Source organism: Bombina bombina, chromosome 6 (assembly GCF_027579735.1).
Source record: "Bombina bombina isolate aBomBom1 chromosome 6, aBomBom1.pri, whole genome shotgun sequence".
Taxonomy (NCBI): domain Eukaryota; kingdom Metazoa; phylum Chordata; class Amphibia; order Anura; family Bombinatoridae; genus Bombina; species Bombina bombina.
This window is the reverse complement of record NC_069504.1, coordinates 833119088-833136126: the sequence shown is the minus strand read 5'-3', so window position 1 is coordinate 833136126 and position 17039 is coordinate 833119088.

Here is a 17039-nt window from a genome sequence, read left to right as displayed (position 1 = left end):
TAATTAAAGCTGGCGATTTAAGAGAGAACTTTGTATTTTAACCCCTTAATGACCGGACCATTTTTCAATTTTCTTACCCTTAATGACAATGGCTATTTTTACATTTCTGCAGTGTTTGTGTTTAGCTGTAATTTTCCTCTTACTGATTTACTTTACCCACACATATTATATACCATTTTTCTCGCCATTAAATGGACTCTCTAAAGATACCATTATTTTCATCATATCTTATAATTTACTATAAAAAAATATAAAATATGAGGAAAAAATTGAAAAAAAACACACTTTTTCTAACTTTTACCCCCAAAATCTGTTACACATCTACAACCACCAAAATACACCCATTCTAAATAGTTTCTAAATTTTGTCCCGAGTTTAGAAATACCCAATGTTTACATGTTCTTTGCTTTTTTTGCAAGTTATAGGGCCATAAATACAAGTAGCACTTTGCTATTTCCAAGCCACTTTTTTTCAAAATTAGCGCTAGTTACATTGGAACACTGATATCTTTCAGGAATCCCTGAATATCCCTTGACATGTATATATTTATATTTAGAAGACATCCCAAAGCATTGATCTAGACCCATTTTGGTATATTTCATGCCACCATTTCACCGCCAAATGCGATCAAATAAAAAAAATTGTTGACTTTTTCACAATTTTTTTCACAAACTTTAGGTTTCTCGCTGAATTTATTTACAAACAACTTGTGCAATTATGGCATAAATGGTTGTAAATACTTATCTGGGATCCCCTTTGTTCAGAAATAGCAGACCTATATGGATTTGGCGTTGCTTTTTGGTAATTAGAAGGCCGCTAAATGCCGCTGCACACCACACGTGTATTATGCCCAACCGTGAAGGGGTTAATTAGGGAGCTTGTAGGGAGTTTTTAGGTTTAATTTTAGCTTTAGTGTAGTGTAGTAGACAACCCAAATTATTGATATAGGCCCATTTTGGTATATTTCATGCCACCATTTCACCACCAAATACGATCAAATAAAAAAAATAACTTAAATTTTTCACAATTTTAGGTTTCTCACTGAAATTATTTACAAACAGCTTGTGCAATTATGGCACAAATGGTTGTAAATACTTCTCTGGGATCCCCTTTGTTCAGAAATAGCAGACATATATGGCTTTGGTGTTGCTTTTTGGTAATAATAAGGCCGTTTAATACTGCTGCCCACCACACTTGTAATATGCCCAGCAGTTAAGGGGTTAATTAGGTAGCTTGTGGTTTTAATTTTTAGCTTTAGTGTAGAGATCAGCCTCCCACCTGACACATCCCACCCCGTGATCCCCCCCTGACCCCCCTCAAACAGCTCTCTTCCCTCCCCACCTCACAATTGTCACCGCCATCTTAAGTACTGGCAGAAAGTCTGCCAGTACTGAAATAAAAATATATTTATTTTTTATTTTTTGGCATACAGTCTGCAGTGATAGATCCCCCCTTACCCCACAACCTCCCTGATCCCCCCATACATCTTTCTAACCCTCCCCCTCTGTCTATTTGCCGCCATCTTGGGTACTGGCAGCTGTCTGCCAGTACCCAATTTGCCCCCCAAAATAGTTTTTTTTTACTTTTTAAATATAAAATATTTGTTTTCTGTAGTGTAGCTGGCCCCCCTAAATAATCTTCATCCCTCCCCCTCCCAGATCCCTTATTAAAGAACAGAGATGCCACTGCATCAAGATCGATCTTTTTTTTTTTAAGTGGGCTGTATATTTTGCACCCCCCCCCCCCGGCCGCAACCGCCGCACCGGCTGCAAAGGCAGAGAAAGCAGGATCGGTTAGTTAATCAAACATTGTGGGATTATTAAGTAAAAGCAGCTCCCACCAACCAACTAATTTGTAAACATACATAGCCAATGCAGATGGGGCCACAGAGTGGCCCTTTCTGCATCGGTATGTAAAATGGGGGATTGTAGTGATGCCTCAATATTGAGGCATCACTACAATCCCTTGTAAGCAGCTGGAAGCGATCATGATTGCTTCCAGCACTTCAGACAACAGAGGACGTACCAGGTACGTCAACTGTCATTAAGGGAAGTTTTTTTCTATGACGTACCTGGTACGTCCTCTGTCATTAAGGCGTTAAGTTCATGTTCATAATCCTGTGTTGTTTTAACTAGTCATATTAATGCTAAATAATTTTACTTGTTAGATAAAGATCTTTTGTATTTTATATCTTTAAGTCAGGATTATTATTGCAGTTAAATTTCTCTGGTTTATTAAGTTTTTGTAGCTATTGTGATATATTTTAAAATATTTTTATGATCTGTGGTATAGAATATTATAACGGAATAAACGTGTGTAATTGATCCATAAGCTGGTCTGTACTTAATATATTTTAATGTGTTTATAAATTTAATTAATCTCAAGAATTTAGGAATAAATATTAATTTTAATCGTTTCGTATATACATTTTAATTGGAGGTTATTTTAAAGAATAATAATAAATAAATTGTATTATAACCCTGGTATATACTGACAACATTGGACATTGTGACTGGGAGGGTCAGTGTTGGTGATCAGGGGTTGTGTACTAAGATCTAAAACACTTGCTCCCAAGCTGGCCCTTGAAGAAATCTGCCTCCCAACCAGATTTGCCTGCTCCCTACCATGCACAACTGCAGACTATTGCACTCTGCTAGGGTCATGCTCTCCATTCGCTCGAGGTAAACTTGCATTGAACAACTGCTAAGGGCTAACTCCCCTTTTTTTTGCCAAAAACAAGCTTTATTGAAAATAAATGCTTCACATCTTCAAAACAGTATCAACATTGCTTTCATAGTAGACATTTTACATTTATATTCCTTTTTTCTGTCTTACAGCAATATATATCTTAAAACAAATGTGCATACATCTGGTGGCTCTTAGTCTTCATGAAGATAGGAAGTCCATCGATCTTTGAGCTTGTTGTATCTCTATTGTTTAAACAATGTGTGTCTAAAACATTAAAACATTATCGTTTGATATAGTTATTATGATTACCACAGGTTGTGCCTGACTATTAGTGGGCAATATTAAGTTCGATTCTCACACAGCTCGGAATCGAAACGTTACAAGAGCCTGTTGCATAGGCCCAATAGGGCAAAGAGGAAGGGGTCGAGGGGAAGGGGTAGAGCGGAAGGTAATAGAGAGGGGTAAGTGAGGGGGTTAGGATGGAAGAGAAAAAAAATAAAAAAATAAAAATTTGGGGGTGGGGAGTGGGGTGGAAGCCGATTCAAGGAGGGACAGAGAGTATGATAAGAGAGAGCTAGTATTCCTTCCCCTCCCATGTCAATTGCATCATTTCGTGTATGTCAAGTTTGCCTAATTTTAGGTAGTGGTATCTTTCAAGCCATAGCAAATCTCCTACTCTGACCCTCCACTCCTGCACACTTGGTGTTCATTGTTTTTTCCAATACCTAGGAATAAGACCTTTTACTCCATTGAGCATCAATAGGAACAGAAGATATCTGGTTTCGCCTATCACCTTGGGCAATGCATGATAGATTAAAAAGTTTGGTTTGGGAGGAATAATGGTCTTTAATATCTTCCCCATTTCCGAAAATGTCTCTGCCCAAAAGATTTGTATATGTGGGCATGTCCACCAGACAAGAAGGAGGGTACCTTCCTCTCCACAGCCTCTCCAGCACTCCTCATATGTGTTTGGATATATTCTTCTAAGCCTTTGGGGGTCAAATACCACCTACTCAAGAATTTGAAGTGCATCTCTTGCACTCTAGTTGATACTGAAGGGTTTTTTTTTAGCTTTTTCCAAACATTTTAGCGAGTCCTTGGTATCTATGCTACAGTCTAAGTTTGCCTGCCACGCTTTTACATAAGAAGGTAATGTAGATTCATCTTTGACTGCTAGGAGCTTATATAGGAGTGAAATTAAGTGAATTGGGTGAGGGCGCTGAACAGAGGTTTTCAAAGGGTGATTTTCCTCTATTCATTGTGGTTTTTCCTTCATGTGTATTATAGAAGTGTGTGAGTTGTGCTACTCTGTACCAGGATGAGAATAATTGGCTGTCCCATTCGGCAAGTTCTGTCGGTGTTTTAATTTTTCCCAAGTGAAGGATGTTGTATATAGAGGAGTCAGCTATTAGATATGTGCTTACCTGGACGTGTGATCTAAACTCTATTCCAATGTCCGGATTTTCCTGTATCGGTATCAATGGTGAGTGAGGTGTAGAAATGTTTCTGTCTATTCTAAGCAGTTTGTCCCACTGTATGAACACCTCATCTATAAGTGGGTATTTTTTTTTATCAACATTGGGCGACGCGCAGGAGTAACCCAGGTCAAGTATCCCACATTCCCTCGTTGAAGGATCTCATTGTCGACCTGTATCCAAGCTTTATTTGGAGTACAGAGACACCATTCAACTAACCTCTGAAGACTTATGGCCTTACTATATTCCTCCAGGTGCGGGACCCCAATACCCCCCTGACCTTGGGGAGATAGACGGTTTTCTTATTAATTTGAGGCTCTTTTCCCTGCCAAATATGTGACTCTATGGCTACTTGTATTTGGTGCAGTAAATGTGATGTTGATGACAAATGGATTGTCTGTAGTATGTACAGGATTTTGGGCAAAATGTTCATTTTGATCACATTAATACGTTCCATCCAGGAAATACTCTTGTTTTTCCAGCTAGTGAGATCACGTATAACATCATCTCTTAAACATTTGTTGTTGAGTTCCACTAGGTCCTTCACTAATGGGGTAATTGTAATACCCAAATATTTGATTGTGTGAGATGCAATTTTAATAGGGCAGTTCTGTTTGAGGGTGTCCCAAGTTTTTTTGGGCTCCGTGATATTAAGGATTTCTGTTTTTGTTGGGTTTAATAAAAAGTCGGATACAGCGCCGTACTCTATTAACTGCCGCAGTGCCACGTGAAGCGAAGGAACAGTGTCAGATAATGTCAAAAGTATATCGTCCGCATACATTGCGAGTTTGTGCTCAGTGCCACCTACTGTAATACCCCTAATCCTAGGGTTATTTTGTATCCTGCTCGCTAAAACCTCTATAGTCAACGAGAAAAGGAGCGGTGATAAGGGACATCCCTGCCTCGTCCCGTTATTCATTTTAAATGTCTTAGATAGTGTTCCATTCACTCTCACCTTGGCATTAGGCGTGGAATATAATGAAATATTCTATTAGTGAAGCTAGGGCCAATGCCCAACTTGGTTAAACTGTGGAGCATAAAAGACCAGTTTACCTGTTCAAATGCCTTTTCCACGTCAGATGAGACCAGTGCTAGTGGAATTGAGTTGTTATGGGCATGGGTCATTAACTGAAGGACTTTCAGGGTGTTGTCTCTGGCCTCACGTGCTGGGATAAACCCTACTTGATCCGGTGAGATTAGCTGGGGGAGGAATCTATTTAATCAATTAGCCATAATCTTAGCTAAGATTTTCACATTGGAATTCAGTAAAGATATTGGACGAGATAATTTTCAGGTTTGTTTTGAGGTTTGTCTGGCTTGGGAATCACTGTTATGTGGGACTCTAGCATAGTATCTGGCAAGAGTGGAGCTTCACTCAGTTGATTAAAGATTTTTGCAAGGCGGGGCGCAAGAATATCTGAGAAAGGTTTGTAATACTTTACTCCAAAGCCAGCTGGGCCTGGGCTTTTGCCTGATGGTAAGTCTTTGATTGCCACAAGAATTTTCTCTACTGTGAAGGGGGTTTCTAGATATTCTGAATCCTCTTTTGATAGTTGGGGCATGGAGACATTAGACAAGTATTCCAGTATCACCAAATCAGTGGGTGGGTTGGGAGACCTGCTCCTCTCTCCCCTCAGTAGGAGTATGTAAATTATATAATGACTCATAAAAGTCTCCAAATATGTTTGCTATCGCGATACCGTCTTCCTTGGTCTCCCCATTTTTGTCAACCATCTCATACACATATGATTTTAACTTCCTAAACGCTATAGCCCGGGCTAAAAGCTTACCCGCTCTGTCGCCCTGCTTAAAAATTGTTGTCTGAGTATAAGTGCTTTATTTTGATGTTCTTCTTGTAGGCAATGCAAAAGATTAGTTCTGGCTTGGGTCAGGGCAGACCTGAGTGCATTGTCCATTGGGCACTTTTTGTGAGCATTCTCTGCATGTATTACCTGATCTAATAGTGTTTTGTATTGTATTCTCCTTTGCCTAGTGATTTTACCCTTTTGCTTTATTAGCACCCCTCTGACAACACTCTTATGAGCTTCCCATACAGTATTGCTATTTGTGTCTCCATCCTCATTAAATGTGAAATACTCTCTAAGTGTGTTTTGTAGCTCTTCTTGCCGAATGGGATCATCCAAGAGTATGTCGTCAAGCCTCCAAACATATGGCGTTACAGGGGCATTGGGCCAGGTTATCGAACAACACACTGGCGCATGGTCTGACCAGGTGATTGCTTGAATACTACTGTTAGATGTCATTAAAAGGCCTGTTGGGTCCATGAGTAGTAGTCAATATGTGAGTATTTTCTATGCGGATGGGAATAAAAAGTAAAGTCTTTATTCGCCAGGTGCCACACACGCCAAATGTCATGTAAGGCCAGTTCTTTCAGGGTGCTCGCCATGCATTTTAATATTCTATGGGGAGCGCTGGAGATACCGTTCGATGTGTCGAGGTCGGGATTAAGGGGCATGTTAAAGTCGCCTCCAAGAAACAATATACCTGGACGATTTTCTTTGACCTTGTGGGCTATTTCCTGTAGGAAGGGCAGTTGTGCTTGGTTGGGAAAGTAGATATTGACCAAAGTGATTGGCTGTCCATGGAGTGAGCCGGTTAGGATCAAATACCTCCCCCCTGGGTCTCTTATCATTTGCACAAACCTAAATGACAAGTTAGCGCTAAAAAGTATACCCACCCCATTTTATTTGGTAGGCCCAGACGTAAAGTAGACCACTGGATAATGGTGATTGTACCACTTAGGCTCATGCGATCTAGCAAAATACGTCTCTTGTAAGAAAACTATATCCCCTCCCATTCTCTTAATGTCCCTTACCACTATGGAGTGCTTCCCCGGGCTGTTAAGTCCCTCAGCATTAATCGTGATCAACTCCACTGGTAAGTTTTTAATGCAACTGTGTTGAGGAGCCATTTCAACTGGCTTAGAGTAGCTAAGAGATAGGGGGGAAAAGGCAGGGGGGTTAGGTTAGGAGTAGGGGAAAGAGGAAAAAGTGGTTTAGGGGATATGGGAAGATCTGGTTGTTGTTGGGTTAAGAGGGTGTTTGATTATAGGTGGTTAGGAATTTGAACTATGTATTATACGAGTTATGTCAATGTCTGTGGATAGGTCTTGGGAAGGGAAATGGATCTGAAGGTAGGGGAACTATATATATATAACTACAATCAATCAACCACCAACCAACAATAGGGAACAAATATAACAAATGAACAAATAACAATTTCGGGGTGAGGTTATCCCTGTGTCTTCACTTATTATTATACAAACATTTCTTTTAAACATATATAAGTAATTATATGCATCTTAGGTTGTCTAGTATCCCTTTGTAACTATGTAGGTTGAGTGTCTGAGGGCACTCTGTATATGGTGCAAAAAATTATGATGCGTATGTAGGACTACAATGTGCACAGATTATTAGGATTACCTGGTTTTGCTTTCTTACTTACTTGCTGAGTTGGGTCCATGTAAACTGTGTAAAGCTGAGGGGTCAGCTTAATAGATATTAAACCCAATGCAATGGTTCACTGTCCCACTTCTAGCCGCCCATATATTAATCAGTTGCTATAATCGCGCATTGCCGAAGTGTATTCCATAGCATTCCGCTTTTCTTAAATGGTGTTCGGCAGGATATGTATCATGCAGTATTCTATCTTGTAAAATGTTGGATTCTAGATATTTTGCTACAATTACTATAAAACATTTATGTACTAAAAGTACCAGCAAACTGAAAATGCAATCTTAAGTTAAGCAATCCCTTCTATTCCGTCTTTTGCTTGTTGAATTATGTTTGGGTGAGCTAGCTGCATCTAAGTAAGCCTGTGACAATTCAAACCCACTATTGTGATTTTAGTGCACCCCCCCTAGCCATACATACATAATTTGAGTATTGTTATCACCTCTTGCCCAGGGTTATTCCACTGTGTTCTGTGCTATCAACACTGCAACTCTATGTTGTAAAGTAGCAGGTTTCTTATCTTATTATAACAGTTACTACTGAATACTTATCAGCTACACATATTCTTCAACTTAAGATAACCACATCATAACAAATAAACAGTTCTTAACAATATCAGGGGACTTATCTGTACCAGTGTCTTGAGATCATAGAGTCCATCTATTAAAGTACCTACAAAGGCCAAAGTCTTTTTCAACCCTGTTGGGTTAAAGTATTATAACTAGGAGTTATGTCACATCTGGACCGTTGGTCAGCCTGGTATGTTCTCGTGCAGGAGGGGGGCATCTCTCAACAGTTCTGGTATTTGTGATGGCGTGTTCGATGGAGCTCTGATGTCTGTGCCCAAGGCTTGATTAAATGCTTGTAGATCAGTGATGCTCCTATAGGTGACCATGGTGTTGTTTTAGAGACTATGACGCTTGTAGGGAAACCCCATCTATATGGTATCCCCTGTTCTTTAAGGACAGTAGTGATGTATCTCAGATCCCTTCTTTTCTGTAGCAAGGCTGGGCAAAGATCTGAGAAAACCTGTATTTCCACTCCATTATATTCCAGGGGGTTATTTTATCTGGCATTTTTAAGGATGTCCTCTTTGTCCCCAAAGGACAACAGCTTAATGATGACGTCTCTGGGTGGTGCTCTATTAGGTGGTTTAGGCCTCAGGGCACGATGCACCCTCTTGATTTGCACTTCAGCTGCTGAGGGCTTATTTTTAATGTACCTAAAGAAATCTTGGATATAGGCATGAAGGGCAGGGGGCTTATTGATTCAGGAATCCCACAAAGCCGTAGATTCTCCAAATCCTCTATGCGCTCCATGAGACTGTGTACCACCACTTCTTGTGATTGTAAATAGCTAGATTTATGATGAAGATCCGAACACAAGCATTGTTGTTTTTCCTCCATATGCGTGACCCTTTTGTCGACTGCTGTTATATATTTCTTGAGTTAGCCAAACATTGATTTAACATCTAGCATAGCTTCTCTAATGTCTTCTTTGGAGGACAGGTGTTTGAGGTCTTCTTTGGTGACGTCATTGTGCTGATTTGGCTCCATATTATGTACCAGAGCTGTGGTTGTTTGCTTGCGGGTATCTTGCATGTCTCTGGGGTCATTAGATGCTGCATCTGATGTAATAAGGTAACTATCCATGCTTGAGGATTGTGTATTTCTAGAAGGTCTTGAAGTTTGTCTGTTTGGCATTACCACTCTTGCAACCTATAGATACAGTTGTGATTCTCTATTTAGGGTAGTGTTTCTTGTTTTTTATTTAAGTTTTTTTTGTTTTGTTTTTTTTGTTAAAACTTTGCTGATCCAAAAGTGATTTAAAGTGGAGACACCACTCAGCACCTCTGCTAGTGCACCAGATATTTAACACAGCAGCCTGTAGGTTCCGAATCCCTTCTCAGCACTCTGGGGATGATCTGTTTAGCTTTTTTTAGCTGTTTAGGATACTTTTTCTTGTACAGGCTCTTATGTTAGTGCCCTATTAAAATTTTATTTTATTTTTCTTCTTTTATTATGTTTTACTTTATCCCCCTCCCAATGTGTGTCTATGATGGGACTAGGACCCATACCCTGCAGTCGCAGCACCTCACCGATGTTATTTAGGCCCTGAAAAGCCACGTGAATATCCCTGTCACGGATAAGAATGTAAAAGAACTTTGGCCTCCTAGATATAAGTCAGTATTGGCCCTCCCCTTGTCACCTGCACTATGGGTTTCTACTACATGTGACTTCTGTTATAATTTGGGTGAGATCAGGTACTTCGGTCCCTCAGCTGCTTGGCTGTGAAGTTAAGGCCTCACGGCTTGGAACTGCTGTTTCCTTTTGCTAGTGAAAATGAAGGTGATGAAACACAAAGGAGGTGGCGCACTAAAAATAACTAGTGAAAAAAAGGGGAATTGGTAAAAATGTTTGTAATGTGAAAAATTGTTACAAAAAATATTTTGGTTTTAAAAGGTGTATGAATGATAAGTGGACTCTCAGGAATAAGTAAAAATTAGTGAAATGGTAAGATATTATTTAACATGATAAAGTAATAAATTAATAAATTCTGGTAACAAATGTGAAATTGGTTAACCTTAATAAATGACAGAAATAGTGTTCATGTTAAAGAAACACAAGTTTAATTGCTGAATTTTTTTTCAATCCAAGTAAAATGATCTAGGTTAGAAAAATAATGGGCGCCTCATAGTGAAATCCATATGTGATAAATAATAAAGAAGGTAAATAGTAAAACTCACAATTTTTTAAGGCACTAGATAGTGCAAACAGGCAGGCTGACACTTGCAGTAGTCAGCTAACTGGATACTGATCCTGTATCAAGGTAGAGACCAGTTCTCAGGTCACAGGTAAGATCACAGGGAAGTTTGAATCCAAGTATCAAACAACAGGCTGAAGATATGGTGCAGGCAAACCAATTGTGATGTAATGGTTTGTATAGTTCTTTGTGCAGATAGAGCAAATTCAATCTGAATAATCAGGCAGAAAGACTCCTCCGTATATAAATGTTAAAAGACAAGTTTAATGTTGCGGCAACGCGTTTCTCAAGCACACAACACGGTTGTTTCATCAGGCATAAATATAAGATAGTGTCACTAATGTACTAAGAAGGATCAGGCCTCATAAGGGTTTCAGCAGTGAATGGGGGTGTGATGGGGCTTTAACTGCTTATATATGGGCTATGGTCAGTGCTGGCTATTCTTTCCACTCCTGTGCGGTGGAATTCCGCTGCGTGCCAGCCATGTTATGGTCTGGGGTTGAGGCAGGATTACTCACCACCGATCTTCCTGTCCACCTTTGGCGCCGCTAAGAGCTCACACCATGATCTGGCGCAGTGATTTAGGTTAGCCGAGAGATTTCACTCAGTCAGTATCACGCGCCTCGCTTCTGAGGCTCCGTTGCTTAGCAACATCCTTTGCCTCTGAAGTTGTCTCACTCTGCTGATATGCTCCCTGAAGCCGTCCCATTCTGATGACATCACTCTGGGTTCAAATCCTGGCCTGTCCTTCACCTGATGCCCGTTTGTTTTTTCCTTGCTGTGGCTTTGTGAGTACTCATTTTGATACTTTGCTGCCTAATATTCTGTTAACGAACTTTGCTAGCCTGACCACGTCTCTGTTTAACCCCTTCAAACCTGAGGATACTTTGCTGCCTGATTTACTGTTAATAAATATTGGCGAAGTGGTCCTCCAGATGGGCAGAAGTCTTCATGCAGACGGCATCTTCTATCTTCATCCATCCAGCACGGAGTGGGTCCATCTTCAAGACATCCAACGCGGAGCATCCTCTTCATCTGACGGCTAACACTGAATGAAGGTTCCTTTAAATGACGTCATCCAAGATGGTGTCCCTTCAATTCTGATTGGCTGATAGAATTCTGAAAGAATTCGGAATTAAGGTAGAAAAAATCCTATTGGCTGATGCAATCAGCCAATAGGATTGAAGTTCAATCCTATTGGCTAATCCAATCAGCCAATAGGATTGAGCTGGCATTCTATTGGCTGTTCCAATCAGCCAATAGAATGCAAGCTCAATCCTATTGGCTGATTGCATTAGCCAATAGGATCTTTTCTACCTTAAAGGGCTACTAAACCCAAAATCTTTCTTTCATGATTCAGATAGAACATTAAAATTTAAACATTACAATTTACTTCTATTATTTATTTTGCTTCATTTTTTTAGATATCCTTATTTGAAGAAAAAGCAATGCACATGGGTGAGCCAATCACATGAGGCTTCTATGTGCAGCAACCAATCAGCAGATACTGAGCATATCTAGATATGCTTTTAGCAAAGAATATCAAGAGAATAACACAAATTAGATAATAGACGTAAATTAGAAAGATGTTTAAAAATGCATTCTCTTTCTAAATCATGAAAGAAAAAATGTGGGTGTCATGTCCCTTTAATTCCGATTGGCCCGTCTGGAGGAACACTTCGCCCGGCTTGGATAAAGACTCCCCGCTTCGTAGAGGACTTCGGCCCAGTTGGATGAAGACTTCTCCCGGTAAGGTGATCTTCAAGGGGTTAGTGTTAGGTTTTTTTATGGGGGTATTGGGTGGGTTTTTAGCGTAGGGTTGGTTGTGTGGGTGGTGGGTTTTAATGTTGGGGGGGATTTGTCTTTTTTTTTTTTTTACAGGTAAAAGAGCTTACTTTGGGGCAATGCCCCGCAAAAGGCCCTTTTAAGGGCTATTTGTAATTTAGTGTAGGGTAGGGCTTTTTTATTTTGGGGGGGCTTTTTTATTTTGTTAGGGGGATTAGATTAGGTGTAATTAGTTTAAAAATCTTGTAATTTGTTTATTATTTTCTGTAATTTAGTGTGTTTTTTTGTACTTTAGCTCATTTTATTTAATTGTATTTAATTGTATTTAATTTAGGGAATTAATTTAATTGTAATGTAGTGTTAGGTGTAATTGTAACTTAGGTTAGGTTTTATTTTACAGGTAATTGTGTATTTATTTTAGCTAGGTAGTTAGTAAATAGTTAATAACTATTAAATAATTATTCTACCTAGTTAAAATAAATACAAACTTGCCTGTAAAATAAAAATAAACCCTAAGCTAGCTACAATGTAACTATTATTTATATTGTAGCTAGCTTAGGGTTTATTTTACAGGTAAGTATTTAGTTTTAAATAGGAATAATGTAGTTAATAATATAAATATTTATTTTGATTTCTTTTAATTATATTTAAGTTAGGGGGTGTTAGGTTACATTAATAAATGTAGGTAGGTGTCGGCGATGTTAGGGCTGGCAGATTAGGGGTTAATAATATTTAACTAATGTTTGCGAGATGGGAGTGCGGCGGTTTAGGGGTTAATATGTTTAGGGGTTAATATGTTTATTATAGTGGAGGCAACATTGGGGGCGGCAGAGTAGGGGTTAATAAATATAATGTAGGGTTCGGCGATGATGGGGGCAGCAGATTAGTGGTTCATAAGTATAATGTAGGTGGCGGCGGTGTCCGGAGCGGCAGATTAGGGGTTAATAATTACAGTGGGGCAAAAAAGTATTTAGTCAGCCACCAATTGTGCAAGGTCTCCCACTTAAGAAGATGAGAGAGGCCTGTAATTTTCATTTTCAACTATGAGAGACAAAATGTGGAAACAAATCCAGACAATCACATTGTCTGATTTGGAAAGAATTTATTTGCAAATTATGGTGGAAAATAAGTATTTGGTCAATATCAAAAGTTCATATCAATACTTTGTTATATATCCTTTGTTGGCAATGACAGAGGTCAAATGTTTTCTGTAAGTCTTCACTGTTGCTGGTATGTTGGCCCATTCCTGCATGCAGATCTCCTCTAGAGCAGTGATGTTTTGGGCTGTCGCTGGGCAACACAGACTTTCAACTCCCTCCAAAGGTTTTCTATGGGGTTGAGATCTGGAGACTGGCTAGGCCACTCCAGGACCTTGAAATGCTTCTTACGAAGTCACTCCTTCATTGCCCGGGCGGTGTGTTTTGGATCATTGTCATGCTGAAAGACCCAGCCACGTTTCATTTTCAATGCCCTTGCTGATGGAAGGAGGTTTGCACTGAAAATCTCACGATACAAGGCCCCATTCATTCTTTCATGTACACGTATCAGTCGTCCTGTTCCCTTTGCAGAGAAACAGCCCCAAAGCATGATGTTGCCACCCCCATGCTTCACAGTAGGTATGTTGTTCTTTGGTAGCAATTCAGCATTCTCTCTCATCCAAACATGAAGAGTTGTGTTTCTGCCAAACAGTTCTACTTTGGTTTCATCTGACCATATGACATTCTCCCGATCCGCTTCTGGATCATACAAATGCTCTCTAGCATACTTCAGACGGGCCCGGACATGTACTGGCTTAAGCAGGGGGACACGTCTGGCACTGCAGGATCTGAGTCCCTGGCGGCGTAGTGTGTTACTGATGGTAGCCTTTGTTACGTTGGTCCCAGCTCTCTGCAGGTCATTCACTAGGTCCCCCTGTGTGGTTCTGGGATGTTTGCTCACAGTTCTTGTGATCATTTTGACCCCACGGGGTAAGATCTTGCGTGGAGCCCCAGATCTAAGGAGATTATCAGTGGTCTTGTATGTCTTCCATTTTCTAATTATTGCTCCCACAGTTGATTTCTTCATACCAAGCTGCTTACCTATTGCAGATTCAGTCTTCCCAGCCTGGTGCAGGTCTACAATTTTGTTTCTGGTGTCCTTCGACAGCTCTTTGGTCTTCACCATAGTGGAGTTTGAAATGTGACTGTTTGAGGTTGTGGACAGGAGTCTTTTATACTGATAACAAGTTCAAACAGGTGCCATTAATACAGGTAATGAGTGGAGGACAGAGGAGCCTCTTAAAGAAGAAGATACAGGTCTGTGAGAGCCAGAAATCTTGCTTGTTTGTAGGTGAACAAATACTTATTTTCCACCATAATATGCAAATAAATTATTTCCAAATCAGACAATGTGATTGTCTGGATTTGTTTCCACATTTTGTCTCTCATAGTTGAGGTATACCTATGATGAAAATTACAGGCCTCTCTCATCTTCTTAAGTGGGAGAACTTGCACAATTGGTGGCTGACTAAATACTTTTTTGCCCCACTGTATAATGTAGGTGGTGGCGATGTCGGGGACGGCAGATTAGTGGTTAATAAGTGTAAGATTAGGGGTTTTTAGACTCAGGGTTCATGTTAGGGTGTTAGGTGTAGACATAAAATCATAGGAATCAATGGGGCTGCGTTAAGGAGTTTTACGCTGCTTTTTTGCAGCTGTTAGACTTTTTCTCAGCCGGCTCTCCCCGTTGATTCCTATCGGGAAATCGTGCACGAGCACGTACAACCAGCTCACCGCTGACTTAAGCAGCGCTGGTACTGAAGTGAGATTTGGAGCTAAATTTTGCTCTACTCTCACTTCTTGCCTTTTAACGACGGGTTTGTAAAAACCCGTAATACCAGCGCTGCATGTAAGTGAGCGGTGAGGGAAAATTGCTTGTTAGCACCACATAGCCTCTAATGCACAACTCGTAATCTAGCCGTTTGTTTGGCTTTTTCAGATGCATTAAAATTGCTTAGAAACTAGCATGTTTTTTTTTTGTTTAAATTGAACTTCATTAACTCCGTCAGTACTTTGTGGACAGCAGACAATGGCATTTCAGGTCATCATAAAACACTTAAGTTCATTTTAACGAAATATTTTAACTTTTTTCCACAGCCCTGACTACTAGATGCTTTGCTTATTTGCTAATGGTTAAAATGTGGTTGTATCTGTTTGTTCTCTTTTTATATCCCAATAATGTTCCTCTTGCACAATTGTATCTGTAAAATGAAAAACTAAAGGTTAAAGGGTTTGCTTTGGTATGTAAAACATTTTTTATATTGGCTTAATGGTGGTTTCTTTTGGCTCCAACATGATGATAAAACCTCATACACCCCCAATCACCTGCCATTTGTGTCCTGTACACAGAACAGCCAATCAGAAACTGTACTGGGGATTGGTGGGGAATGTATAAGCTCGTCTTAAGCAGACATATGTGTGTAGGTTGGCAGTATGGTTTGGTTTTCTCATGTAGACAAATTTGTGAAAACAAAAAATCTTCAGCTGAGGGGACGCCAGGAGGACTTTAACGGTACAGGATATGCAAGTAAAAAAAAAAATTAAGAAAAGATAAAATTATGAAATTAAACAAATAAATTGGACAGAGCATGACATTTTAAACAACTCTCTAATGCAATCATATTATCTATTATTGTTAGTTTTCTTGTTCTCATTTGTTAAAAATAATCCTATGTGAGCTTAGGAGCGTGCACGTGTCTTTAGCCATCTGGCAGCAGCGTTTGCAACAATGTTTATATCAAAATTATATATAGTTGCAAACACTGCTGCCATAGAATGCAAAAGATTCATGCATCTACAGCTTAGTGGCCAATCATCCATTACATTTCTGTGTCCACTACCTATTCCACACTACTCCTCCTCTCCAATTACAACACACATACTTCCATCTTCTTTTAAACTGGCAGGGGACTCACAGGAACTGCCAAAAGCCCTGTTATATATATATATATATATATATATATATATATATGTACAGTTGTGCTCATAAGTTTACATACCCTGGCAGAATTCATGATTTCTTGGCCATTTTTCAGAGAATATGAATGATAACACAAAAACTTTTCTTTCACTCATGGTTAGTGTTTGTCTGAAGCCATTTATTATCAATCAACTGTGTTTACTATTTTTAAATCATAATGACAACAGAAACTACCCAAATGACCCTGATCAAGAATTTACATACCCTGGTGACTTTGGCCTGATAACATGCACACAAAATGACACAAAGGGGTTTGAATGGCTATTAAAGGTAACCATCCTCACCTGTGAACTGTTTGCTTGTAATTAGTGTGTGTGTGTATAAAAGGTCAATGAGTTTCTAGACTCCTGACAGACCCTTGCATCTTTCATCCAGTGTTGCACTGACGATTCTGGATTCTGAGTCATGGGGAAAGCAAAAGAATTGTCAAAGGATCTGCGGGAAAAGGTAGTTAAACTGTATAAAACAGGAAAGGGATATAAAAAGATATCCAAGGAATTGAGAATGAAAAACATCAGCAGTGTTCAAACTCTAATAAAGAAGTTGAAAATGAGGGGTTCTGTTGAAACCAAACCGCGGTCAGGTAGACCAACTAAAATTTCAGCCACAACTGCCAGGAAAATTGTTCGGGATGAAAAGACAAACCCACAAATAACTTCAGGTGAAATACAGGACATGTGGTGTGGCTGTTTCAAGATGCACAATAAGGAGGCACTTGAAGAAAGATGGGCTGCATGGTCGAGTCACCAGAAGAAAGCCATTACTACGCAAATGCCACAAAGTATCCTGCTTACAATATGCCAAACAGCACAGAGACAAGCCTCAAACCTTCTGGCAC